This window comes from Equus asinus, chromosome 3 (genome assembly GCF_041296235.1).
Source record: "Equus asinus isolate D_3611 breed Donkey chromosome 3, EquAss-T2T_v2, whole genome shotgun sequence".
Lineage (NCBI taxonomy): Eukaryota > Metazoa > Chordata > Mammalia > Perissodactyla > Equidae > Equus > Equus asinus.
This window is the reverse complement of record NC_091792.1, coordinates 22,493,842-22,521,290: the sequence shown is the minus strand read 5'-3', so window position 1 is coordinate 22,521,290 and position 27,449 is coordinate 22,493,842.

Genomic DNA, 27,449 nt, shown 5'->3' with positions numbered 1-27,449 from the left:
TTCACCTAGACTCGCAGCTCTGCCACCGTCAGGGTCTGCAAGACCTCACTTGTCCACTGTGGGCTGCATCAGAGCTCTGAGTATCTACTGCAGTCTGTGGTTAGCTCACCCAGCTATGATACTTCTGCCCCAGGGCCTTCCAGCCTTGTGATTGCTGGGTGGGGCCTCTCCACTAATGCTGTGCAGAGGCTTTCCCTGCGGTTGTGGTGGGATCGTGGATTTTCCCCCAGGACCGGGGAGCAGTCTCACTGGGGCTCCAACTTGCCACCGTCCACTCACACTGTCTCTCTGGGTCTCCCTTGCAACCTCAGGGTCATAGCAGGACTTCATATATTAGAGGTGGCTGGCAGGTTGCTGCTCAGGCCAGGCTCCTTTTGCCCCAGGGCCTCCCAGTGTTCTGAATGCTGGGTGGGGCCTCTCGGCTAATGCGGAGTAGAGGCTTTCCCTGCATCTGCTGTGGGACCATGGATTATCCCCCTGGACCGCAGAGCAGACGCGCTGGGACACCAACCTGCCATTTCCCACTCACGTGGTCTCTCTGGGTCTCCCTTACCCCTTGGGGCCACAGCAAGACTTTGAGTGTTAGAAGTGGCTGATGGGTTGCTGCTTGGGCCGGGTGCCTTTTGCCCCAGGACCTCCCAGCATTCTGAATGCTGAGTGGGGCATCTCTGCTAATGCTGAGTAGAGGCTTTCCCTGAAGCTGCTGTGGGACTGTGGATTTTCCCACTTGGGTACAGAGCAATCACAGGGGGCTTAGGTAGGGCTGTAGTCACCTTGTTTCCACCATCATGCCACTGATGAGTGCTGACGCCAGCCCTTGGTGCCCTGGCAATGCTATGAGTATGTCTGTTGGCAGAAAGTTGCATGCAGGTACTAGGCTGTCTAGGGGTCAGTGAGTTTTCACCTATGTCCACCTCCTCCCAGGGGGAAGTCTGTCTGCCTTCTGATGTATAGTAGTGCAGGTCTCTCAGGCATCCTGAAATGCTGTGTGGATATCCTTAGTTGACCGATGAATGTCCAATTAGTTGTAGTTAGAAGAGGGAGAGACAAAGAAAACTGCTCACGTGCCATGCTGCTGACGTCACTCCCTTTTGGTATTTTTTGATTTCTCCTTTGATTTCTTCATTGACCCAATTGCTATTCAGTAGCATTTTGTTTAATCTCCAGTTATTAGTGGGATTTCCTGTTTTCTTCTTGTAGTTGATTTCTTGTTTAATACCTCTGTGGTCAGAAAAGTTGCTTGGTATTATTTCAATCTTTTTAAATTTACTGAGACTGGTTTTGTGGCCTAATATGTGATCAATCTTGGAGAATATTCCATGTGCATTTGAAAAGAATATGTATTCTGCTGTTTTTGGATGGACTGTTCTGTTTATATCTACTGAGTCCATCTGGTCTAATGTGTCATTTAAGGCCAATGTTTCCTTATTTATCTTCTGTTTGGATGATGTATCCATTGGTGTAAGTGGAGTGTTAAAGTCCCCCACTATTATTGTGTTACTATTTCTCCTTTTATAACTGTTAATAATTGCTTTATTTTTTTAGGTGCTCCTATGTTGGGTGCATAGACATTTGAAAGTGATGTATCCTGTTGTTTGATTGTTCCCTTTATCATTGTGTAGTGCCCTTCCTTTTCTCTTGTTACAATTTTTGTTTCAAAGTCTATTTTGTCTGATACAAGTATTGCTATTCCAGCCTTGTTTCCATTGCCATTTCCATGAAATATCTTTTCCGTCTCTTCACTTTCAGTTTGTGAGTGTCTTTAGGTCTGAAGTATGTCTCTTGTGTACAGTAGATATATGGATTTTGTTTTTTTTATCCAATCAGCAACTCTATGCCTTTTGATTGGAGCATTTAGTCCATTGACATTTAAAGTAGCTATTGATAAGAAGGTACTTATTTTCATTTTGTTACTTTTTTTCTGCGTATGTTGGTAGTTCTTCTCTGTTCCTTTATTCTTCTCTTGCTCTCTTCCCTGGTGGTTTGATGGCATTCCTTAGTATTATGTTTGGGTTCCTTTCTCTTAATTTTTTTGGGTATTTATTATGGGTTGTGATCACCATGAGGATCATATAATAAGCCATATATATAGAAATATGTATTAATTTGATGATGTCTTTAGTTTGATCTCTTGCTAAAAGTTCTACTCTTTTACTTCTCTCTTCCACATTTTATATTTTTGATGTTGCGTCTAACATCTTTTTCGTGCATATGTGTCCTTTACCCTCTTATCATGGAAATAGGCAGTTTTAGTATTTTTGTCACTTGACCCTTATATTAGCTTCATAGGTGGTTCATCTGATGCCTTTACTGTATATTTGCCTTTACCAGAGTTTTTGTTTGTTTGTTTGTTTTGATAGTTTTCTTATTCTTATTTGTGGTCTTCTCTTTCCATTTAAATAAGTCCCTTTAGTGTTTCTTGTAAGGCTACTTTCTTGGTGATAAACTTCTCTAGTTTTTGCTTGTCTGGGAAACTCTATCTCTCCTTCTATTCTGAATGATAAGCTTGCCACTTAGAGTATTCTTGGCTGTAGATTTTTTCCTTTCAGCACTTAAAGTATGTAAACTTGGAATTTATCCTTGTATTTTGAAAGTTTTATTGGCTAGTCTATATGTTTCAAATATAATCATAAGTGAAATGGCACATATTCCATTAATGCCATGTTGGGCAGAACTATTATTAGGTTTGACTGAATATAACATACTTTTATTCATGAAAGTGTAATTCTTCAGAAGAAATTATATATCAGCATAGAAAGATTTCAAAAAGAATGAAACTTGCAGCTTTATTTCACTGACATAAAATGAAGTCCAAGCCAAATCCCAGAGCTTTTTGAAATGATATTAATTTACATTCTAATTTTTCTCTCCATAAAATGAATTTCCTTCAAATGCCATTAGATGCTGATGCACATTTTCTAATCTTAGGAATCAAACTATGCCAAACTCTCATTCTTGGAAGAAAGAATATTATTAAATTCTAAACATCTTAGCATCAAGATTGTGTTGATGAAATATTTGTCAACATGCTACACATGTCAATGCAAATTTGGAAATTAGTTAACTTTTGTACAAAATAAAGTCTGATAATTAAAACTAAACACCATTTGTTTTGTGTCTTAAAAGATTTAAATACTACAAAGTTTATATCTATCTTCTTTTTTTTTTTTTTTTTTTAAGATTTTATTTTTTCCTTTTTCTCCCCAAAGCCCCCCGGTACATAGTTGTGTATTCTTCGTTGTGGGTTCCTCTAGTTGTGGCATGTGGGACGCTGCCTCAGCGTGGTCTGACGAGCAGTGCCGTGTTCGCGCCCAGGATTCGAACCGACAAAACACTGGGCCGCCTGCAGCAGAGCGCGCGAACTTAACCATTCGGCCACGGGGCCAGCCCTCTATCTTCATTTTTGCACTATTACATCCAAAGTCTACAAGACAACAAAAATTCTGAACAGTTTTGAGAATGAAAACCTTATTATTATTAACCTGGAGACTATGCAAAGACAGGAAGCCTTAAAATGTGTTTCTTCCTGAAATTATTTCCTTTGATCTTTATATCAACTATGTGGTCAATTGTAGTCTAACAATATAGTTTTCCTTCCAGTATGGCCATGATGATAAATGTAAGCTCTAATTGACAATGGCAAGTGATAGCTGAAGTCTTGAAGCCCTTAATTTAATTTTCCAGTCTGGGTGTAAGAAATCAAACATTCATTTATTTGTTAATGTCTTTGTTATTTATCATGCCTCTTTGTTTGAGGTTCTTACACTGAAAATTTATTTCATGTCTGATTCCCATAAAGGGAGATGCTTAAAAGACCAAATTAAAAATTATTAAATCTGGTTTGGTACTATAAAATTCTGCTATATTTGCCAAATTTGATCAACAAAGAGATTTTATGTATACAGATACTTGCTCAAATATTCTGGTGTTTGTCACAATGAATAAATTGAACTTTCACCAAAATATTTACAATCCATAACTAATTCTTTCATTTTAATGTTAAATCTGATAACCATTTCAAAGATATTTAAAAGCTGAACTATGCAATGAGTGAAGTGAGTTTCAGTAGCTTTTATATATTCCAGAACTTCCTTGGATCCAAGTGGTCAGTCTCCTTGCTTATGGCAACTTAGTAACACTCTGATGCTTTATTTTGCCAACGTATGCCTATTTTTCCTTAGGATATTTTAATTTCCAGTTTTATTAGTAAAGATAAAGGAAGTCTAACACTAGCTTCCATTTGAATATCACTATACAATTCATAACGGATTTTTATACACATGAGATCATTTGTCCTATGTAATAACCATGTAAAGAGAAATGCTAATTATTATTCCCATTTCATCATTAAGGAACTAAGGCTCAATGAGACAAATGAACAGTCTAAAATATTTTTACTAACTCCAAGCCAGTTTCTCATTTAAATAAACTAGGTTTCAAATGTTTGTTTAGACTATTGCAGTGGCTTTCCAAAGTCCTCCTACCCAGAAGCTTTGTCATGATGTCTGACAACTATAAAAAACCAACTCCTACCTGAGTCCACATTTCCAGTCTAGTGAAGGATCCCCATATGAAACTTGGTTTTCAAACCTGCGTCAACTAGAGTGTGTGACTTACAAAACAACTATGTCAGCATGTTAAGTAGCTACCTTTCATTAAGGAAATATAAATGTTGTTAATAGGATATTGAATTAAAAAAGGTTTGTCAAAACAAATAAAAATTTGAAACATAAAATAAAAAAACAAATTAAAAGAAGCAAAGGCAGCATAAGTAAGGGTTCTTTAATGTTTCCTGCCACACTGAACAGAGAGTTCCAGGATGGAGTCTGTTTATTGTAGGGAAGAACTTCTGTATTATCACCAGACTTTCAAAAACCCAGAATGATTAAAATTGTTATCACATACTCTAAACTAAGGACTCAAACTACAGACGTGAATTATCTGGAACCATAGAGCTGTTACGAGGGACAACAAGAAATGAACTCAAAGTTTGTAGTATTCTAACAACTACATTCTTTCGACTACAACACATATGAAACTCATTCAGTCCTTATTTACATCAGCATACAGCAAAAATAAATATAATTTTGTTTGTTTTTGCTGAGGAAAATTTGCCCTGTGAATCTGTGCCAATCTCCCTCTATTTGTTATGTGGATTGCCGCCACAGCATGACATGCCCAGGATACAAATTGGTGAACCCAGGCCGCTGAAGCAGAGTGGGGCCAGCTCCCAAAATAAATATAACTTTAACAATGTCCCCCAAATTCCTGGTAAACTCAAATTGGGCACATTTTCTCTACAATTCCCAGGAACTGTTTATTAATGTACGTGTAGTATGATTGGAAGTATGGAAATAATGTATAGTCCCAATAAAAATAGCTCTTTAAAAGTGCATTCATTTTCAAACGTATTAAATGCAAATGATATTAAATAGAAGTTCCACCATATTGTCATGCTGCCAGCCCACAAACCATTGACTAGGCCAAGTGACAATATAAGAGATGATACAGTGTTCTAATATTTTCTGATTGGCATTTCCATAATTTAATCCTAAATTTACAATGCAATGTATAATTTAAATATGTTTCATATTCTTGACCCTATGTGCTAGGTTGTAGGCTTTAAATACAAAATTCCTTAAACACTGTATTAGTCTGGCTAAGAAAGAGTATTCTTCAGCAACAAACAGCCTTCAGATCTTAATAATTTCACACAAAAATTAATTTAACACAAAATCTTATTTCTTGTTCACATAAGGTCTTCTGGGACTCTGGGCATCTCTCCAGGCCAACATTCTTTCATGGTGGGACCTAAGGATTCAGGATAATTTAATTTTTATCCTACTATCTTAACACTTGGGCTCTTCCATAATCCATAGCAGGAAGAGAGAGAAAGAGACTTAGAGAACTGGTCATGAGTCCCTCCCTGTCTCAGGCCATGAATGGTGCACAAGTATGCTCACATTTCTATACTAAGTCCTCATCACATAGGGTCGATGTTAACCATGTCACATTTCAAGGAAGGCTGAGAAATACAACCTTCTGTGTGCCTGAAAGAAGGGGAATAACAAGTATAGGTGACTGTAAATAGTACCTATCACAAATAATTTTAAAATTGATAAACATGTGCAAATATTAGGCCATCATTTAGATGGACTTAGATTCATTCACTTTGAACTAAGTCTTATAATTCTAATGTTCAGGAAATGTTTAAAATTAGAACAGTTTTTATTGCTTCTGTCATTTCTATTTCTTAGCTTTTCTTTCTTTCATTTTTCTTTCTCTCTTTCCCTCTTTCTTCTGGAGCATCGTGCAACAGATATTTCAAGGAAGGGATGCCACAGCACAAAACTAGGGGAAAAACAAATGAGATGGAAGCAACTTCCTTTGGCTTTTAGGTTTCAAATTTTAAGTTATCAGGAAAAAAATTTCTTGTACAAATAGGTGATAGATTTGTTATGAATAGGAGAAAAAGTACTCAGTGCTTAAGATTGGAAACAGTTTCCTAGCTTGGAGGTCATAGGGGAGATCTAGAGGAGACAGAGGAAAAATGAGATGCATGTGTGCTGAGGGCCTGGACCTGCAGGTACTTGTGGACAAGGGCACGGCCAGTAGGCAAAGGCTGTCTGACCTCCAAATCAGTAACAGGATCTGTCCATGACTGATGGAGCTGAGTGGAGCTGAGTCCATGCCCACAACTGTCCACTCCCAATTCAAATAGGCAGCTTTCATCAACTGCACAGAATCCTGGTTTTTTTGCAGGGCGGTTGCCTGGGGCGGTGCTTGCTGTATAGTAAATAAGGGCCATAGACCATAGGGAAAGTGGGATGGAGTGGCCTAAAATTGAGCCTGTCCTCTGATTTACTAGGTGGTGAACTTAGGCATGAAGCCACATCTAGAAAGAGGAAGAACCTTTGTCTTCACGCAGAGGTGCCAGTAGTTGGCTAAGATGGGAGTCTGTGGAACCACCCCTATCTAAAGGAGATTTTGTTTTTATAATTTGTACAAAAGTTCCAAAAACACTATCAGTGTCCTGTACTTCGCTTTGGCCTATGTTCAAAAAGGTAGGGAACTCTGTCCAAATAGAGTCAGCAGGCCACCTTGGATGGTCAGTCAGGAGTGAGTGTTCAGTCTCTGCATAGAGACTAGACGGAACTTGTCCAATTTTCTTCCTTTTATGCTCAGGATACACGTAACCACAGTTCTGAACATGCTGTGGACAGAATTGTCTGCAGTACCTGTACTTGAGTAAGTTTGAAAGAAACTGAACAGGCTGATACAGTAATCAAATATCACTATTAGCTACTATTCTGCCATAAGAAATACTAACATATATATGATATGAATATTTATTTGAACAAAGATATATTTCAAACTTTGATGTAGGAAAAATGTAAGATTAGAAATCTAAAAATCTGAAGTTTTGACTCTATCACTAAAAATGTGTATTACATGTAGTTAATTACCACATAACCTTTTTGAATATTAGTTTATTCATCTGTAGAAGAACAAGGATATTTGTTCTCATTTTCTAAAAGAGATTCCCAAGATGTAAAATCTATGACTTAAGGAAATGGTGATTTCTGATAATTGAAATGAAATTTGTAAGATATGCACAAGACATTGACAAAAACAAATGGAAGTTTCAAATTGAAGAATGTCTTAGTTCAACTTCAATTGTTTTTTAAATCAAACTTCTATCTTTCCTATTCTTGTTGATATAAAAAGCAGCAGGAAAAATTGGCCATCATACCTAATAGGGTCTACTATTTCTTCCTAAGTTATTTATTTCATAAAATATTACTTACTAAAAGCCACCCACACAATTTGATTAACAGCTTAATTAAACTTTATAAGAATTTATATAGTTGACCCCCTGCTATTATGAATACATTTTATAGAAAACATCGTACTCTATGAAAAGACTAAACCTCAACATACTAACACTTTCAGTATTTCACTATTTTAAACATACACAAGAAATAAATTAACATATATTTATGGTATTTTTACAGACATCTACATTTCACAGTTATTTCTTAAAACACTGTGATGTGTTTTCAAGAAGAGAATAACATTGGAAAATAAAAATTTGACATTATTTTTTTTTCTGTTGCCAATCTTTTTTTTCCCCTACTTTTTCTCCCCAAATCCCCCCAGTACATAGTTGTATATTTTAGTTGTGGGTCCTTCTAGTTGTGGCATGTGGGACGTCACCTCAGCATGGCCTGACGAGCAGCGCATGTCCGTACCCAGGATCTGAACCGGCAAAACCCTGGGCCACTGACGTGGAGAGTGCAGACTTAACCACTCAGACACGGGGCAGCCCCTGACTCCTTATTTTTTTGTTTGTTTGTTTGTTTGTTTGTTTTATTAAGATTATGATAGATTACAACCTTGTGAGATTTCAGTTGTACATTATTGTTAATAATGTTGTGGACACACCATTTCACCCTTTGTGCCCTCCCCCCACCCCACCCCCCTTTTCCCTGGTAACCACCGATCGGTTCTCCATGTCTATATGTTAACTTCCACCTATAAGTGGGGTCATATAGAGTTCGTCTTTCTCTGTCTGGCTTATTTCGCTTAACATAATACCCTCCAGGTCCATCCATGTTGATGCGAATGGAACAATTTGGTCTTTTTTTATGGCTGAGTAGTATTCCATTGTGTATATATACCATATCTTCTTTATCCAGTCGTCAGGTTCTGGGCATTTAGGTTGGTTCCACGTCTTGGCTATTGTAAATAATGCTGCGATGAACGTAGGGGTGCATGGGATTCTTGGGATTGCTGATTTCACTGACTCATTATTTTTAAGAAACTTTTTCTTCTAAGTTAAAAAGTATCAGTAGCTATGGTTATGAAAAAGATTTTCATAGTTATGGTGCACATCATGCACTTCCTCAATGGATCTTATGTTTCTCAAATTTGAGATGTGTATACATTATTTTGATTGGAAGAGAAACTATTCTTCAGAATAAAAATCAATTCATTTGTGTTTCTAATTTATAGAATAGTTTCTCCAGATTGTAGCAGTGGGTTTTTTTGGAGTGTGCAGCAATACTGAATGGGGGTCAAGGAAGTGCAGAGGACATTCAGTGAAGGGAGATCTTTCCATACACCTGGCGCATTTCAATTAAATGTACTCCTAAGGAAGCTTAATGATCCAGAAGTTATCTTTTTAATGATAATTACTAACCCCTAACTAAAGCCTATATTTATCTTTCAATGAGATCAAAATTTTCCATTTGGATCTCTCTTCTTGCTGAATATAAAATACTGAAAAAAATAGTGAGTGTTTATGTCTTTTTGGGTGCCAAGACTCTTTCATTAAGAAACTTCCACTAATGTGTAAAGCACTAAGACTTCTCTCTGTAGCAATGTAGCAGATGTAACTCTGCACATCTTGAAGGGGCACAGAAAATGTAGTTCCAGCACTACATCAATGAGTTATGTGATTGTGCTTCTGTGACTCCTTTCCTCTGTTTGTTTCATATCAATGTCAATCTACTTACTGTTTATTGGCTACAGATTTTATTTTTCTATTCCAATAAATTTCCTAGGTGATTATTTTGTAACAAGTCTCTTGGCTTTTATACTTATTAACACATGATATAAGTTACAAAATGTAACAAAACAATTAAAAGATTAATGGGAAAACGAATTTATTATTAAAATATTTTTGCAAAGGGTAAAACACTCTAACATCATGGTAATTGATCAAGTAAACTTTAGTATAGATATTTAAACTAGATTCTTCAAATAAAAAATATGTAGTATGTAACAGTCAGTTCATTTGTATTGTATTCATTTATATAATGCATCTGACCTGCATTAAAATTATGATAGCTGGATAAATATGCAGGAGTTAATTCTAGAACTATGGATAACCATTTACATAGAGAAGTATGCATCAGGTATTTTATGGTCTGACAAATTACATAAGTTAAACTCATATATATTAAACATTTAGTGTTAGAAAAAAAGACTTTGGAGAAAACAACAAGATAAGATTGTCATTCAAAAGACAGTTTAGGAGTACATATGTTTTTCTTTTTAAATATGAAAATAAATGGATCTTATTTTAAAGCTACAACTGTAGTCTATAAATAAAATTCAGAAGTGGAACTTTTGCAGGAATTTATCATACAATAAATTAGTCTTTTCGTATTTCAAATTCTTTCATTTTAAGGAGACTATAAGATTTTGATGCTTCAATGGTAGATATCTAAATGTAAACAATTAGTTAATTGTTGTCAGTGATAAATTCAAATTGTTTTATCATGTAGTTTTCTACACATTTCATCTACATCTTTTCTCCTCAATCTCAGAAAAGTTCTCTTCTATATAAGAGTGGCTTTGAAATGTGTTTTTAGGAAAATCATGTTATAAAATGTACTAATCAACTAGAAATAAGAAACGTTATTTTTCAGTGCATTAATTTCAGTGCAGTTATTTCTCAATGCAGAATTAAAACAGAACAAAAAGATTAACACTATAGATCAAATATCCATGATCAATTATAGCAGATAGAACTAACATAATGGTCACAATATGAAGATTTCTTGACATAAATTGCCATTTGACTACTATTTATGAGAATGTTCTTAAGCATGAAATTATTTTAAATTCTACCTGCAAGCTCTTTAAACATTGATTTTTAAAAACTGTACATTTTTTCATAAATTATCGTGTTGAAGTATTTGTTCATATGTCATCAGCATTAGTATTGTCTAGCAGATGTAATTTTTGCTTATCACAAGATGAAAAAATAGATAAAAATATGCTAATTTTTAAAGGATAAAATAAAAGATACTCAGGAGAAATAAAATGAATATTTATTAGCACATGAACTTCGCTGTTCTGAGTTTTTTTCTATGCACTTGTAAGAATAAGTATAAGACATTATAATCAAATATGGCTTCCTCATTAGGCTCAGCATTAATGATGCTGATTCAGCTCTTGCTAACGAGATTTATAAGCCTTTGTTGATTAGGTCATTGAATTAAGTCTCTCTGGTATCATTATAATACTTTTACTGTATGGAAAGTAATAAAATATGGAGACTTTTGTCTTTTCATTTCTGTACAAGTAGAGTTACTACTTGATAATGGAGCTACGTCTATTTTAAATACTTTTACTCAATTTTCTTCTCCTACAGCCCTTCAGTGGTGAAAAAAAAAAAAGACTCAATTTATAGAGAACAAATTCTGCAAAAACATGCATTGAGATATACTACAATTCAATAAGAAAAGTAGGTAAAGCCTGGAATGTGTGAATCTAGCTTCAGAAGACCAAGTTCAATGAATGTGACCAAACAAGTGAATACGACAGGACACAGACGATTTCTGTAAGAGAAAGGTCAGTCTTGAAAAACATGGAAGATACAAGATCTAAGTAATCAAGCTGCATCAACAGGTTAGTGTTCAAAACTTAGAACCTTATTATGAATTACTAGTTATAGCTAAAAGATTTAGAGATAGTTTTGCTAGAATCAGAGGAGCGGTCACAAGTAAGAATGAGAGCCCACCTGAGCAGGTAGGATCACACAGCCAAATGATGGCAGTCTGCCTGCAACCAAATGACATCGTCACTTTTCCTTTCATTTAGAAATATTCTCTAATGATCCACATAATTTCCTATTATAAAGCCTGAGGACATCCTAGGGTCTCTAGAAAAATCATCATGAGGCAGAAATTCAGAAGGTGAAAGAAATCTTTGTAAACCCAACTTGAAACAGTAAAAGGCACACCCAGGTGGAGATCAAGTTAACATACTCCTAGATTAAAAATTGTGCTTCTTAGAATTAGTATTGTAGGGGAGGAGGACATTTCCTCTCCCCAAATGGGGGTTCGTCTGGCTGGAGAACGAATTAAATTCACGTGAGACAGAATAGCAAGAGAAAATTAAACAAAGCTTTATGAGGAACCATGGCCCGGGGCCTTTCTTCCCGAAGGAAGAAAGGGCACCGAAGAAGTGGGGTGCACAGAGTGGTTATATAGCCCCCAAACGGGGTGTTTCACATGTGATTGAAATGTCCCTCCCACAATAGTCACAAGATTGCCCCGTCAGCACAGCACTTGATGGACACAGCAGGTAGTGGTCTGCTATCTCGGTGGGCGTAGCCGGAGGCAAGTCGATTGTCTGGAGCTGGGCGGTCACAGGTGAGCTCAGCAATCAGTTCCTAGCCTAAAGAAAGATGCTTAATCTTTAAGAAATGCCAACATTGGGAGGGGGAGGGAAGTCAGTTACAGGAGGTTACCAGACTAGCAAAATAAAATGCAGATTTTAAGTCTTTGCCTTTGGCATTAATTAAGAGCTTCCAGAGAGAAGGCCATCACCTTTCTTCTTCCTGGTACAGAGAGGGAGGCACCTTTTACAGATAGAGATTTACCTTACAAATGTAAACGTGTCCTAACAAAGGGCAAGTTCCATTCCTCAGAGCCTCCTTGCCTGTCCCAGTTAATCAAAAGCAATGAGCCTCAAACAATCCTGTGGCCAAAGACACGTATCTTGGGGTGGCCAATTCCAGGTCCCCACAGTATGAATGTTTAATTTTATGGCAATTCTTATATTTCCTATGTTATTATTTTTTCCTATGTCCAAAAGGCTTGTGCAATAGACCATTTGAGTAATCCATGAGGTTTTTCTCTCTTACATTTTCTTTACAGTTAAGTAATCACTTTCAACTTCCAGGACCTTAAATTAAGAATTTGAACCTAGTTGTTTAATAATATACATCATTTCAAACATACAATTGCTCATACCATTATTGAAGCACAACTCTACAATACACAACCCAGTAATCTGCTGAATATCTCTTTAAAATACAGACATTTGCTATATAATGTCCTATAAATAAAGATGTGACATAATTTTCAGCTAACTGAAAAGGCTTGAGGACCATCATGTTAGCACAATCCTTTCGTCTTTGTCTTACCATGAGTTGTTTGGGAAAGAGACTTTAAGACATAGTTTTCATGCAGAGAATGTATTAGGATTTATCTCCTATCTTCTGAAGTGCATGTATCTTTTTAAGACTTCTAATGTGCTTTCAACTTTTTGCTAATCTGCTCCTATTAACATGAAGTAATTAAGGTAGTGAAATATGTGATGTTCCGAACAAAGGATAGAGGACAGAAAAGGTAATATAACCCTGGGGCAAAGCCATAAATGAATAATACTGTGGTACATCTCATCTGAACCTAAACTGCTTCTTAACCTCCATCATATAACAATAGAAAACAAGGTGTTAGTCTGCTCTGTGGCCACAGATAGTACACCAGAAGCCATGTTAATCATCTCTAGCAGAACTAAACTTGCACAGTAGCTGCAATGGGATTACTTCTTTATTGAGTTGTCGCTGTCCACACTCATCTGTCAGGATAAAGAAGCATTGCTAAAAGAAGAAGAAGAAAGAAAAAACAGGATGAGATTATTGATGGAATTTCATGAAATCAAGTTCAGAAAGGGATTACAGATGAGAACCAACACGTGCAAAGCATAGAGGTATAAGATTTAATATGACGTAGCTCAGAATGGATGAAATCTATGGTCCAGGACATGAGACAATATTAGTGCCTAAATTAAAAGCACATACAGAAGACATAAAAGGGCATCTCATGATACCTAAAGGTCTTTATTAATTTTTGTATAGTAAACCAGAAATGATTTTAAGTATTTGACCAAGAGGCTGACATTACCAGAAATGTTGTTTTAGAAACATTGCATTTTAGAAAGATTAATCTGGTAGCAGTGGAAAACGTGATAAGGAGAAGGCGGTAAAGTCTAATAGACAAAAAATTTCAGTAGCTCAAGTGAGAGATGACTAAGGCTTGTCTTAAAGTACTACAATGTAGAATGTACTTGAAGGAGTTTATTGAAATAATATAAATTTTCAGGTATAAGAATAAATTCTGTGTATCTAATGTACAGCATGGTGACTATAGTTAATAATATGGTATTATATTATTGAAAGTTGATGAGAGTAGATCTTAAGGATTCTCACCACATCAAAAAAATAAAAAGTTAATTATGCTAAAGCTATGTGAGGTGATAGATATGTTAGTTGTCTTGGTCTTGGTAATCATTCTGCAGTGCATATGTATATCAAATCATGTTATACATTTTAAATATGTACAGTTATATTTTTCAATTATTCTTCAATAACATTTAAAGAAATACGTTTAACAGAACAAAAATGTTTTGAAAATTCATGTGATATTAAAGGAGCTGGGAAGTGCTGTGACTTGACTTAGAATATAAGGAGAGGAATTGATCAGAATTGATCAGAGCCATGATCAGAAGAAAGGATACTGCTTCCTTGGTGATGAGAGGCAAAGAAGAGTGGGTGAAAATGGAGATTCACTTTCTAATTCCAGCAGTTTTATGGATGGATGGATGGATGGATGGATGGCTAGATCAACACACGAGGGCCTGTTGCAGTGAGAACTAAGAATAGGGGATGAAAAATGAGGTGCTTTTTGAAAATAAAGTCTTGTCATTGAGCTCTGGAATTACAAAGCTTATCATGCTTCTAAGAATTTTATAACTGATCTATTCTGGTAACCTGCAGTTCCACAGTTCTATATGACTACCATACTGCAATACCTCTAATAAAAATAAGCTAAGAATTTTATACTTTTAAAAGTCAGAAAGTATGTTTATAAGCAACAGTATTTTCGGTTACCACGTTACATCCACAACATTTACACGTTAAATGCGTCTTTCATACTAAAATATGCTCAGAAAAATTAATGAAAACTTCTATAAACTCAAGAATTGGTAACAATATCTTTTGTTGATTATTTTTTATTGCTATTTTTAAGTGAAGATTCCTTCAGAATATTATTTCAATTTGTTTTTCTAATTTTCAGGTTTTATTTTATTCATAGGTATTATTTTATTATTGTTAATATTTTACTAAGGTGCACTAACTTTGCCAAATAATTTTATTTTATTTAAAGTTTCCAAATTTTAAAATAAAATCTAAAGTCAATATTGTTTTTCTCTAATGATTTAGTACTTTTTATTAGTATTCTAAATTTAGTATCGTGTTATAAATGAAATAATCTTTCCAAATACTAGAGCATTTCAATTTATTTCTTTGGCTGAAAGGCAGTATAGAAATTCAAATCTGGTATGGTATGGGTATGCTTTAAAATAGAGAAAGTGTGCCTACTTTATCATCTGTAGCCATTCATTTAAAAGTAGTAAACATCAATTTTGCTTATCTTTTCAAAAAGCCAGCTGTTAATTTTTTTTTGATATTTTCTACTGTTTTTCTGGTCTCTATTTCATTTATTTCTGCTCTGATCTTTATTATTTCCTTCCTTCTGTTAACTTTGGGCTTAGTTTCTTCTTCTTTTTCTAGTTCCTTGTGGTATAACATTAGACCGGTTATTTGAGATCCTTTTTTCTTAATGCAGGCATTTATTGCTAAAAACTTCCCTCTTAGAATTGCTTTTCAGTATCGCATAGGTTTTGGTATGCTATGTTTCTAGATATTTTTGATTTCTTCTTTGATCCATTCAGGACTGTGTTGTCTAATTTCCACATATTTGTGAATTTTCCAGCTTTCCTGATGTTACTGATTTCTAGTTTCATACCATTGTGGTCAGACAAGATACTTGGTGTGATTTCAATCTTCTTAAATTTACTAAGACTTGTTTTGTGACCTAACATATAACCTATCCTGGGGAATGTTCAGTGTGTGCTTGAAAAGAATGTACAATCTGCTGCTGTTTGATGGAATGTTCTGTATACGTCTGTTAGGTCCATTTGGTCTAAAGTATGGTTCAAGTCTAACATTTCTTTTTTGGTTTTCTGTCTGGATGATCTAGTCATTGTTGAAAGTGAGGTATTGCACTTTCCTATTTTTATTGTATTCTCTATTTCTCCCTTCAAATCTATTAGTTTTATTTAATATATTGAGGTGCTCTGATGCTGAGTGCAGATATTTTTACAATTATTATATCTTCTTAATTGATCCCTTTGTCCTTATATAATGACCTTCTTTGTCTCTTTTTACCATTTTTGTCTTAAAATCTATTTTGTCTCATATAAGCATAGCTACTCTTGCTCTCTTTTGGTCTCCACTCACGTGAAATATCTTTTTCGTTCTCTTCACTTTGATGCTATGTGTGTCTTTAAAGCTGAAGCGAGTCTCTTGCAGGCAGCATATAGTTGTTGTTGTTTTTTTTTAACTTATCCAGACACTTTACGTCTTTTGATTGGATAGTTCAATCCATTTACATTTAGAGTAATTATTGATGGGGAAGGACTTACTAATGCCATCTTGTTATTGTTTTCTGGCTGTTTTGTGGTTCCTTTGCTCCTGTTTTGCTCTCTTGCTCTCTTCCTTTGTGATTTGATGATTTTCTGGAGTGCAATGCTTCGATTCCTTTCTTTATCTTTTGTGTATCTACCATAGGTTTTTGTTTTGTAGTTACAATGAGGTTTACATAAATCATCTTATAGTTATATAGTCTATTTTAAGCTAATAACAACTTAACTTTGAACACATACAAAAACTCTACATTTTTACAGCCCCCCCCACATTTTTTTGATGTTGCAGTTTACGTCTTTTTATATTGTATATCCATTAACAAATTATTATATTATAGTTATTTTTAATACTTTTGTCTTTTAGCCTTTATAAGAGCGTTGCAAGTAATTTACTCATCACCATTACATTATTAGAGAATACTGAATGTATATATTTCCTTTTAACAGCGTGTTTTATACTTCTAATGTCTTCATGTTACTTATTAATGTCCTTTCATTTCAGCTTTAAGAACTCCCATTAACATTTTTTACATTTAATATTTAATAGCTTAAGTGCTAGATTTGTGAACAAGCTCCTTTCAGGGAGAAGCTGGAGACTTGATTTTATCTTGGAGCAAGCTGGGAGGAGACAGTGGGTAATGTGCGCACCAGCTCTATCAGGCTCCTGAGAGGATCTCTGTCACATCTCACACGCAGGTGATTAGAAGCTGGAACCTCAGGCAGCAGCCGGGAAAGTATGCAGTCAAATCCCTTCCAGGGGAAAGCCAGGAGATAGGCAATTTTGACAGCTCCCTCTCTACTGAACCAATGCGGGACAACCACAGGAAGTGCAAATGCTTCTGTTTGAAACTTCTTTCTTCATTTAATGGCCCCATGGGACTTGTGAATCCTGAGCCCCATTAGCTATCAGATCCAGTGATTTGGGAGCCTATGCCTCAGGTGGCAGCTGCAAAAGCTGAGATGTATAGGTGGAGTACAAACCTTTCACTCCTCAAGAAAAAGCTAGAAGTTGGGAGCTCCCTTCTGATTTTAAGCTGCTCTGCCTGGATGGAGTTTATAGCAAGAGTGTGTCTCAGCCTTTCCTTCCTGTTTTGTGGTGGGTATTTTCATAGTCACCCAATTGTGTAGGAATCACTCAAATAGTTCCTGTATTTCTCTCAGAGGGAATTGATCCATGTGTAGCTGTATGTTTGGCACATCCATAGGAGGAAGGAAATTCAGGAGCCTCCTTTTTGCTGTCTTGGTGACATCCCAGAGGCACCTGGTTTTAGGTTGCAAGAGGTCAATGGGAATCGTTATACCCTCTGACTCCCTCAGAGCATGGGATATATAGTGTGAGATATTGATAGTGCTCTGGAAAGTGGAAAACAAATCGTATCTTTAATCAGAATGAACTTTTAATAAAGGTTCATAAATATAAAATGTATTCTATGAATAATTAGGAGTACATCTTTTTTTCCTGTTTAATTGGGAGGAAGGCTCCAGACACCATAAAGGCGAGAAGCTCTTTGCAATTCAGACACATGGAACGTAAGTTACTTTTCAATGTCTCAGTGTAATACCGGCTTCTTTTTTCACATAGTGCTCTGAAGGTTGAGATATTTCAAATGTATTTCCTGGCTGGCTTAAATCAGGAGATACTGATAGGAGGTCTTTGTCCTTTAGAAGGCTCTAGCTGTCCTTGAAGTTACTAAGCTTCTTAAGATGTTCCAGCCCCAGGAGAAGGTGCTTCCTTGTAGGTTCAATGCAATCCGCAGGAGTAGCTTCCCCAGTCTGCATTGGATGGAGGCTCATGGGTTCCAGAACTGAAGCGTGTGTGGGTTCCTGAATTTTGGTTGAACTCCTTTTATTCCCTGCCTTACTTCTCTTAGCTCCTTTTTTCTCATTCATCCCTTTTAACACTTTAAAAAGAATTTTTGTTGATATTTAATTGACATATAACAATATATTAGTTTCAGGTGTAAAACATAATGATTCAATATTCATATATATTGCAAAATAATCATCACAATAAGTCTAGTCAACATTTTTTAAACAAGTCGTTATATTATATGTCTCTGAAATAGCCAGTAATGATTCCATTTTTCTTACTGGACCTTGATAAAAACTATTTTCTGAATAAATGCGGTTTCATTGGGTTAAAAAGTAGCTGTAAAAACTGTTACAACTAAAGAAATGGAAGTAGGACAGGTAAATGCTTCCATAAATTTCGTGAACATCAATTAGTCCAGTTCTAGGAGTAATAGAGGTGAGTTCCCTGAATAGGAATAGTGCAGAAGCCCTTTTACAGATGGGAGCTGATTCATAAAGTGTAAAGCAGCCCATAAGGTCCATGAAGGGAGAGGATGTTTGTTAGATTTTTTTCACTAAACTTTTTTTCACAAGTATAGAGAAACAGTTCATGAAGACAATAAAACATGACACCATGTGATAAGTTTATTGTGATTAGAGCACGAATATCTGGTGAGTTTTACATTAAAATTTATAAATATTTTATTTATAAAATCCATAAAATCCATATCCAGGTCTTTGCTGGCCTCAGGTAAACCAGTAATAATATCAATCTGTCTCTTTTCAAGGGAGTCACTTATTTTTTCCCCTTTTTTACTGATGACTATAATATTCTAAGCTCAGAAATATGTTTGACTTTCTGAAACCTAGCTATGTACCGGAGAATGATTTTGAACACAATTATTAAAATAACACTTTTAAAAAACATTATTTCTAAGCAAATTCCTTCAATAAGTTATTCATAGATTTTCAAAGGGTAACACATAATAACCACATTTTGTTATCATGTAGTTCTCATTAGCAGCATTAAAAATTTATAATTATTATTTACTTAGTATTTCTCAAGCGCTAATAGTATACTAGAATTTTAGACACAAATGGCTACTTCTTTTCAACAGATGCAACCACAGGAATGGTAGTGAAGAAATCAAGCTCTACAACCAGGTTAAAAGGAGAAGAAAACCCTGGAATCCTTTCTCCTTTTTCTTGCCCTATTTTTTAGACAATGTATTCAGTGGCTAAAATGATTTTGAACAGAATATAAAATCACCAATTCTACTGAAAGGCTGAAATTTTACACTCTTAGACTCTTAAAGCAAACACAGAAGATTGGATTCACAACCTATGAACTCTTTTGTTTTCTCTCTCAGCTCATTTTTCTGATCATTTAATATTTGTCTATTGCATAAGCTATTCTTAATGTTGCATTAAACATGGAAAAGATGTTGCCTTTTTTCATACATGCTTACATTTCTAGATGAAAGATTAATGTTGTAATGCAATTTTTCTTTCTTTTTTTCTCCCTTTTTCTTCATGTATAACATCTCTATATGAGCATACGCAATGATACACATATATGTACCTACCCACATATATATAAAATGTATTTTTTTAAAAATCACATTGTTTGGGTCAGCCTGGTAGCATAGTGGTTAAGTTCGTGAGCTCTACTTGGGCAAGCCAGGGTTCACAGGTTCGGATCTGGGGCGCAGACCTAGTACCGTTCGTCAAGCCACCCTGTGGCAGCATCCCACACAAAATGGAGGAAGTTTGGCATGGACGTTAGCGTCAATCTTCCGGAAGCAAAAAGCGGAGGATTGGCAACAGATGTTAGTTCAGGGCCAATTTTCCTCACACACACAAAACCACATTATTTTCTCAAAAATAAAATGATGGATAATTTTTGAAAAGTGATTCTTGAGAGAGGAGCATACACTTCCTTCAGATGCCACCTGTATGTGTTAAGAAAGTTAAGGAGTGAGAATAAACTCCTAGGTGTGGAATAAAATCTTGGAGAAGATAGAGATGTGGCACACGTTATCTGTAGAGTTGTACGAACTGGCGGGAAACTAGAGGTTCCTCATTTCTCCCTCTATTCTATCAGTCTTAAGGTACTTTCCTACTACGTGTGGTCAGTCTTACAGACATCGACAACCTTTCTAAACACCTGTTTAAAGCCATAGACTTGGTATAAAATGGTCACTTTCATCTGTGGACATTTTTAGAGAATAAATTTTAAATAAAGTTGTGAGCTATAGGTTCTCCCCATGGAGCAGCCAGTCATAATGACATAGAGTTAAAATGATGAAGAAAAGCTTCTTTTATCAAAGTAGCAGTCACAAATTTATGACACTGTGAAAATATTGTCTGTACTCGCAAGTCATATACCTCGTTTTCATAAAGTAGGTGCTTCAGACAAATGGCTACTATGCATGGCTGGTGATGTTAGATATAATTTTAAAAAATGACATATAAAATAAAATGAAAGAGAGGGATATTGAATGAAGAAAAGTGGTGGCAACATTAATATGGGACATACAAATAGAAGAGGAGAATGTGGTAGAAATGGTTAAATAGTACAGAAGAAAGCATTTAAATGTATTAAAAACTAAAGCTTCCTTACACCAATGAAAGAATTAAAATGACTCATTTTTATGAGAATTTAATGTTCAAAAATGGATGTATGCTAGCTACTTTTATTCTTCTTTTTATTTCCTTGATTCCTTTATAACTAATTTTTTTCTGCTAAATACGACATAGTTCTGAGATAATACCTCTGACTGTGATTCATTTTCGGTGAACACTGAAGGCTGACCTTCAGGTTTCGGGTCTTTTTTAGTCTTCCTCAGGAATGTTTTCAGATTACGTACTACTATTTTATGTTCCCCTGAAAATTTTTCTCACCAGGATTTTGATCCTGGCTAAAAACAAAGAAAAAGAATAAAGAAAAGAAGAGAAGGGCTGGGGAAAAGAGATACAGTATATTAAGAAGAATGAACAATGAGAACATTGTTAGAATCCATAATGCCTTTGAAATCCAAGAATTCTGAAGTCCATAAGCCCAGGTACTTTGACACTATACCTACGTATCTTTAATTATAGTTTTTCCTCCAGTTGGAGATTATCAGAAATCTCAGGTATTAGTTCTCCATAAGAACAGCACATTGCATTTTTTGCAAAGAAATAAAATATAGAAAATTTTTAATGAATGATAAGCACAGTGGTGATTTCTTAAAAAACATTTCAGAACATGTATGCAATGAGGCAATTTGTATGCAATTATTAAATATGCCCTCGTCTTCTGATCTTTCCTATTATAATCAGTAATTACATTTCTTTCAATAAAAATCCCCTAGGAGATGCATTTTTAACATTCAATCAAAGAGTTAAGTAAATTAATTTCATTTAGTAGTGCAGTTTTTTCTTTTTTCACTTACCCTTCTCATCATCATGAGTTTCATGTGCAGCAATATTAAAATATATAATAAAATAATAAATTAACTCTAATTTTCTAGCAAGTGTTTCTATCTTTAATTAAGAAAAAGAAGTCGCAAGAGCTAACTAATCAAGAGACATCTTTTATCCTTTAAAGTTAGCATACATTTCCATATACCTACCTAATGGGAAAGAAAGTTTGGGACAATGTGAAATGTTATAGACGTTAATTCAGGAAGAATGAAAATACAGAAGATTCAGAAGTATGAAATAGTTTGCTATTTTTTCAGAATTACATGCAATTTTATCAATCTAGATAATGAGATCTATCAGTGAGGCTTAGGGAAGGAGAGGCTACTGACAATCCTGGAGAGATAAGCAGAGAATCAGATAAAGTTTAAGAAATTTTTATACAAGTTAAGGAATGTTCACTTTATTTTATAGCAAAAGAGAAATCAACGTTGGGTATTACACAAAGAAATTATATGATCATGATTTTTTGCCCATGATAATATTTGGAAAATAAGTGATATATTTATCATTCAAAGTGATTTATTTTTGTCTGTAGTTTGTTTTTTATTTGTTTGTTTTCAGGGTTGTGACCTCTAAAAGGAGACCTTGAGTCTAAATGTCACAGCCAAGAGAGGACACAAAATAGCCAGAGAAAATGAAGAAGCCAATTAAGTAAATAGATTCATTTAAAAACACATAATAGAAACCACAGATTTAAAGTCTAAGTTTTGCATTAAAAGAACCAGACTTTTTGAAAGAAGAAAGATTTTTGAAATCTAAAATATTAATTTCCCGAAGTACTCTGCTTAGTGCTTATATCACATGCAACTTTATAGGCAAAATGCAAAATAATTTGAGATTTTTTAAATTTTCCTCCTGTCTCTTTGGAGGGGAGATAACTCAGAAGGATGCGACAGGAAAGTCTTTAGAGAGGGAGAGATGCCCAACAAAATACATCCTTGGTGTAGTTCCTGAGTCAAAATGTTAAATGAAGGTAGAAGGTAGAAATTCCATGCAAGTTTAGAGTGATCTCAGAGCACAAGAACACTTGTGACTCACTTCTCACAGTGTGGTCTGAGTAAAGTCTAAGCCTCGTGGGGAAGCTATGCTTCCATTATGGTGTCTGAGAACTGAAGTAGCAACAACTCAGCAAAGCTCCATAGACTGAAAAATTTGAGAAGACTCCCAGACGGTCTTCCAAATCTGCATGTGGCAGGATGTAAGCTAAGTTACCAAGACTTCCTGAACACCTTAAAAATCTTAAAAATGCATGCAGCTTTTTAAAAAACAGGTCTGTACAAATGACTTTTATCATTATTTTCATTTTGTTTATAGAGATATATCACATAAATATTTCTCTAATTATCTATCTAAACTAACAAAATGAAAAAAATTCTCTCTTGAAAAATATTTTCTTTTCATTTTTATAGTTAATTTATTGATTTCTTAGACTTTTATATTGTACCACTTATATTTTAATCTATTCCAGGATTTTTTAGGGTTTGAGGGATGGCAATATGAGAATTAGAATCCAAACTCTAAAACTTTAGCACATCAAAGTATGAGCAAGCTAAATATGAGACTCATATTATGCTGGAACCCCAGAAGGTGGTGTGCCTGGGCCTCGATTGTAGGATCTGGGTGATTTTTAGGAGGAATGGGCTCAATTTGTCTATAGAGACAAGAATCCCCAAAAGTAGGTTCTTGGGATTTCCAAATATTACATCAACTGTTATTTACAGTAAAACAAACAAAAAAACAAACATCACAGAGCTATACACTATAAATGTCAACAGAAAGAAGAAATAACAGGTTAAATATCAATATTTGAGTTATCAGATAAAGAGTACAAAATTTTAAAAAACCAAAATATTTAAAGAAACAAATATAAATCTTTGAACAAAACCATAAGTAATTAGGCCTTGCCTAAAAGGATAGGTTGATGCAAAAAAAATTCAAAGTGATGTTTCAGAAATGATAAAATATGCTTGTTGGAATTAAAAACTCAATAAGTGGATTAAACAGAAATTTTTGAAGTGTGGAGAGAGAATAAATGAAGTAGAAACTAGATCTGAAGAAAGTACCAGCCTATTAATCTCAGATAGAAGATATAAAAGAAAGAATAAAAGACATAGCAGATAAAATAAGATCCAGTATATGCTAAGCAGAGACACAAAGAAAGAAAATAAAAAATAGATAAACAATATTTAACTAGACATTACTGCATTTTTTGAAAGGTTGGCAAAAGATGTGTATCCACAGACACAGAAAAAGAAAAACTGTTTAAAATAAGGATGAAAATAAAAGTAAATCCAGAGCTTAACTATTGTAGAAAAACACCAAATAGAAAGAAAAGATGCTAAAATAAGCCAAAGGGAAAACTATTGCACTTACCAAAGATTTTTCAAAGAGCAACTATGGAAGTCACACAAGAACGGAATAAAATCTCCAAAATGCTCATGGAAAATAACAAACTAAATCATGTACCAACAAAATTTATGTCTTGAAAATAAAGATTAAGTAAAGATTTATTCAAATGAACATTAGAGTGTAAATTGGGAAGCGTACATTTAAATAAAAATATTTTGGTTTCTTTGCAGATTTGAGAAGGAATTTAAAAGCAAAGACTTTTTTATTTTGTAAAGTTTTAAAATATACATAGTAAAATATGTTACTTCTAAAACTTTTTTAAAAAAAATGTCTAAAATCCAAACCATTAGAGAGATAATTAGACTAAAATTAAGATAAAAGTAATAAGACGAAGAATAGTAAAACAAGAGACTGTCCTAGTGCCATAGTAGTTAACTTCATGAGCTCTGCTTCAGCACCCCAGGGTTCACAGGTTTGGATCCTGGGTGCCGACCTAGCACTGCTCATCGAGCCAGACTGTGGCAGCATCCCACATAAAATAGAGGAAGATTGGCACAGATGTTAGCTCAGGGCCAAACTTCCTCACCAAAAAAACCAAGAAAGAATAATAAAACAAATCCTTTAAAGCTCAATCAATTGTAAAAATAAACAAAGAAAAGGAAGAAAGAATGAAAAATAGAAAATGTGTATGAATCTAATAAAATACCATTCAATATGTAATAGGATAAGCAAAAATCCTGTGAAAAACCACCTATTTGGGGAAATTGAGAAATCTGTTATCATAATAAGAATATATAGAGTATATAGGGAATATACCAAGATATATATAAAAGTTCAAAATATGTAAAAATGTAGATTTGAGCAATGTTATTAAAAATATTTATTTGTCATATATAAGACATTGTGCCAAACTATAGATCTGACAAGCTCCTCCAATCCATGTGGAATATTCACAAAAAATAAACATAGGCCCATAAATTAACTCCCAATGAATTTTAAAATCTGTGTCATATAAACAAAATCTCTGGAACTTTGGGCCAGTCCAACCTGTGAGAAAGGAGAGGGGGAATGAAGATGAGTTCAATCACGTGGGCAATGATTTAATCAATTATACTTATTAGGTGAAACCCTAATAAAAACTGCAGACAATGAGGCTCAGTGAAGCTTCCTGGTTGGTGAATACACTGATGTGCTGGGAGGTGACACACCTGGATTCCAAGAGGATAGGGAATGAAAATTATGCCCTCCACTCCCATAAACTTTGCCCTGTGTCTTTTCATTTAGCCATTCCTGATCTGTATCCTTCATAATAAAAGTGTAATCTTAAGTATTATGTTTTCACTGACTTCTGAGATGATTTTAGCAAATTCAAACCTGAAGGGATTGTGGGAAGTTCCAAATTTATAGCCAGTTGGTTGGAAGCTGGGGTAGCCAGTAAGACTTACAGATGGTATCTGAGGTGGGGGCAATCTTGTGAAGGACTTTGCCCTTAACTTGTAGAATCCGCCCTTTGTCTAGTTACTGTCAGAATTAAATTTAATTGTAGGGTAGCCAGTTGGTATCAGAAGATCGGTGTTGGAACAGTTTTACCAACATCTATGGAAAGATATTTACAATATTAAATAAAATCTTCCATAAAATCAATTTAACAAAGCCACATCCCAGCTTTCTTTCATGGCTGAGGAAATTGTGATCTAAAAATTTGAATGATTTGCCTTAAAGCAAAGTCTTAGTAAGTAGGAGCTTGCATTAACATCACCTTCGAACTTCAAGTCCAATACCTTTCTATTATACTCTAACTTCAGAGTATGAATCAGTAAAATATAAAAAGCATAATCTATTTGTACATGAATGTGGAGCATTTAACTACTTTTGTTTAATAATGACATTTTCAGACCTTGAATATTAAACTAACATTGGCCATGGTGAGGCTCACATAATACATTCAGATCATATCCACATGTGAGTAGATAACTGATGAAAGTATTGTTACCAAATTGCTCCAGTCATGACTTTAATTTATAATTTATTAATCTAAGCATTCATCTTTGGGCTAATAGAAAAAACAAAATTGCAGTAATATACTATTATCCATAGAGAAGAGAGAGAGATGAACCAGAGTTGCAGTTTTTGAGATTTTATGAATAATTGAGGGCAAAAATAAAATGATATAATTTGAGGGAGGATGCATCAAACATTTTATTTCCTAATTGGTTGGGGAGAAATGTAATAACTTAGGACCACTCTACGTTAAGGTGAGGGTAAAAAATTACAAAGGAAGTTGATTGCAGTAGCACACTGCTGTGCGAGCAGAAATGTATATTCTGATTATTTTTTATTTTTAACCTCAACATTTGTGTACTTTGTTAAACACTATTATTAACATCCTTAATAATTAAACAATAGTCCACTCTCTCTGCCTTGTCGTATTTTATTATGAAGGATAGAAGAAATGGAGTTGGATTCAAAAATAGAAGAGCCTGTGCATAACCTACTTTTTAAAATAAAGCTTTGATTTAAGTCTAGAATATTATTGATTACTTAATATCATGATGCTGGAATAAAAATGAAATGGAGAGTGAGAAGGAAAAGTGCACATGCTAATCATAATGGAAAAAAGTAAAAACAGGTTGAATGAATTATGGTTGCTGTTGTGATGGGACACAGCATTCAATCTGTAATGGAGCACAGAGATAATAGGACAGTCCACTTAAATAGAAGCTTTTTGCTAAAAATTGGAGATGACATAATTACAGTTTCAGTAAAAAAGGCTGACCTTGATTCCTGGATGTGTTTATCTGAAATATGGGCAGTAATTCAGTAAAAGAAAGATGATTTAGGTCTTTACATATAAAAAAAAAGAAAAACAATTCATAGAAAAGAAACTTCTAAATTAAGTAAATTTATCCTATATCATATTTTGTTGTGTTCCTGGTCAATTACCAGAGTTCAACTTCTGAGTAAAATTATTATTTAAAAGCTTACATATTTGTTAGTTAGGATTTTCAGAGTATCTATGGGTTTCCTGTAATCCTCATTCTAGTTTCAAGTCTAGCAAATTACTTTTATCAGTTCACTGCAAGACAGTCAGCTTCTGATGAATTGAGCCTTTTGAATAAAATAATCAACTGTTCATTATAAATAACAATATCTCTAAATATTTAGGGGTCTATATTTACCCTAAAGGTTTGACTGGCCACAAGGATCTCTTCTGAATGTATAAAATTAAAGTAAGAGATAGAAAGTAAGATAATTCTAAAATCTCTATAAGTCTAGACTCTACTAATAATAGGAATCTTTCATATAAGTAAATAAAAATAAATATTACATTTTGAGACTTGTTTACTCCGGAAATTAAAATATATCCTTATATGTCCTCAGGAATTATCTAACATAAAATTAAATCTGTAAAAAGTAATTAGAAAGTTCAAAATTTCCACCCTCTATTAAAAGTATGTTAAGCATGATTCAAGAGAGTGTCACATTTTTAAAAGATATTTTAACGAATTCTAGAAAAATAGAAGTAGCAATATGTAATGTCAGTATTTTCT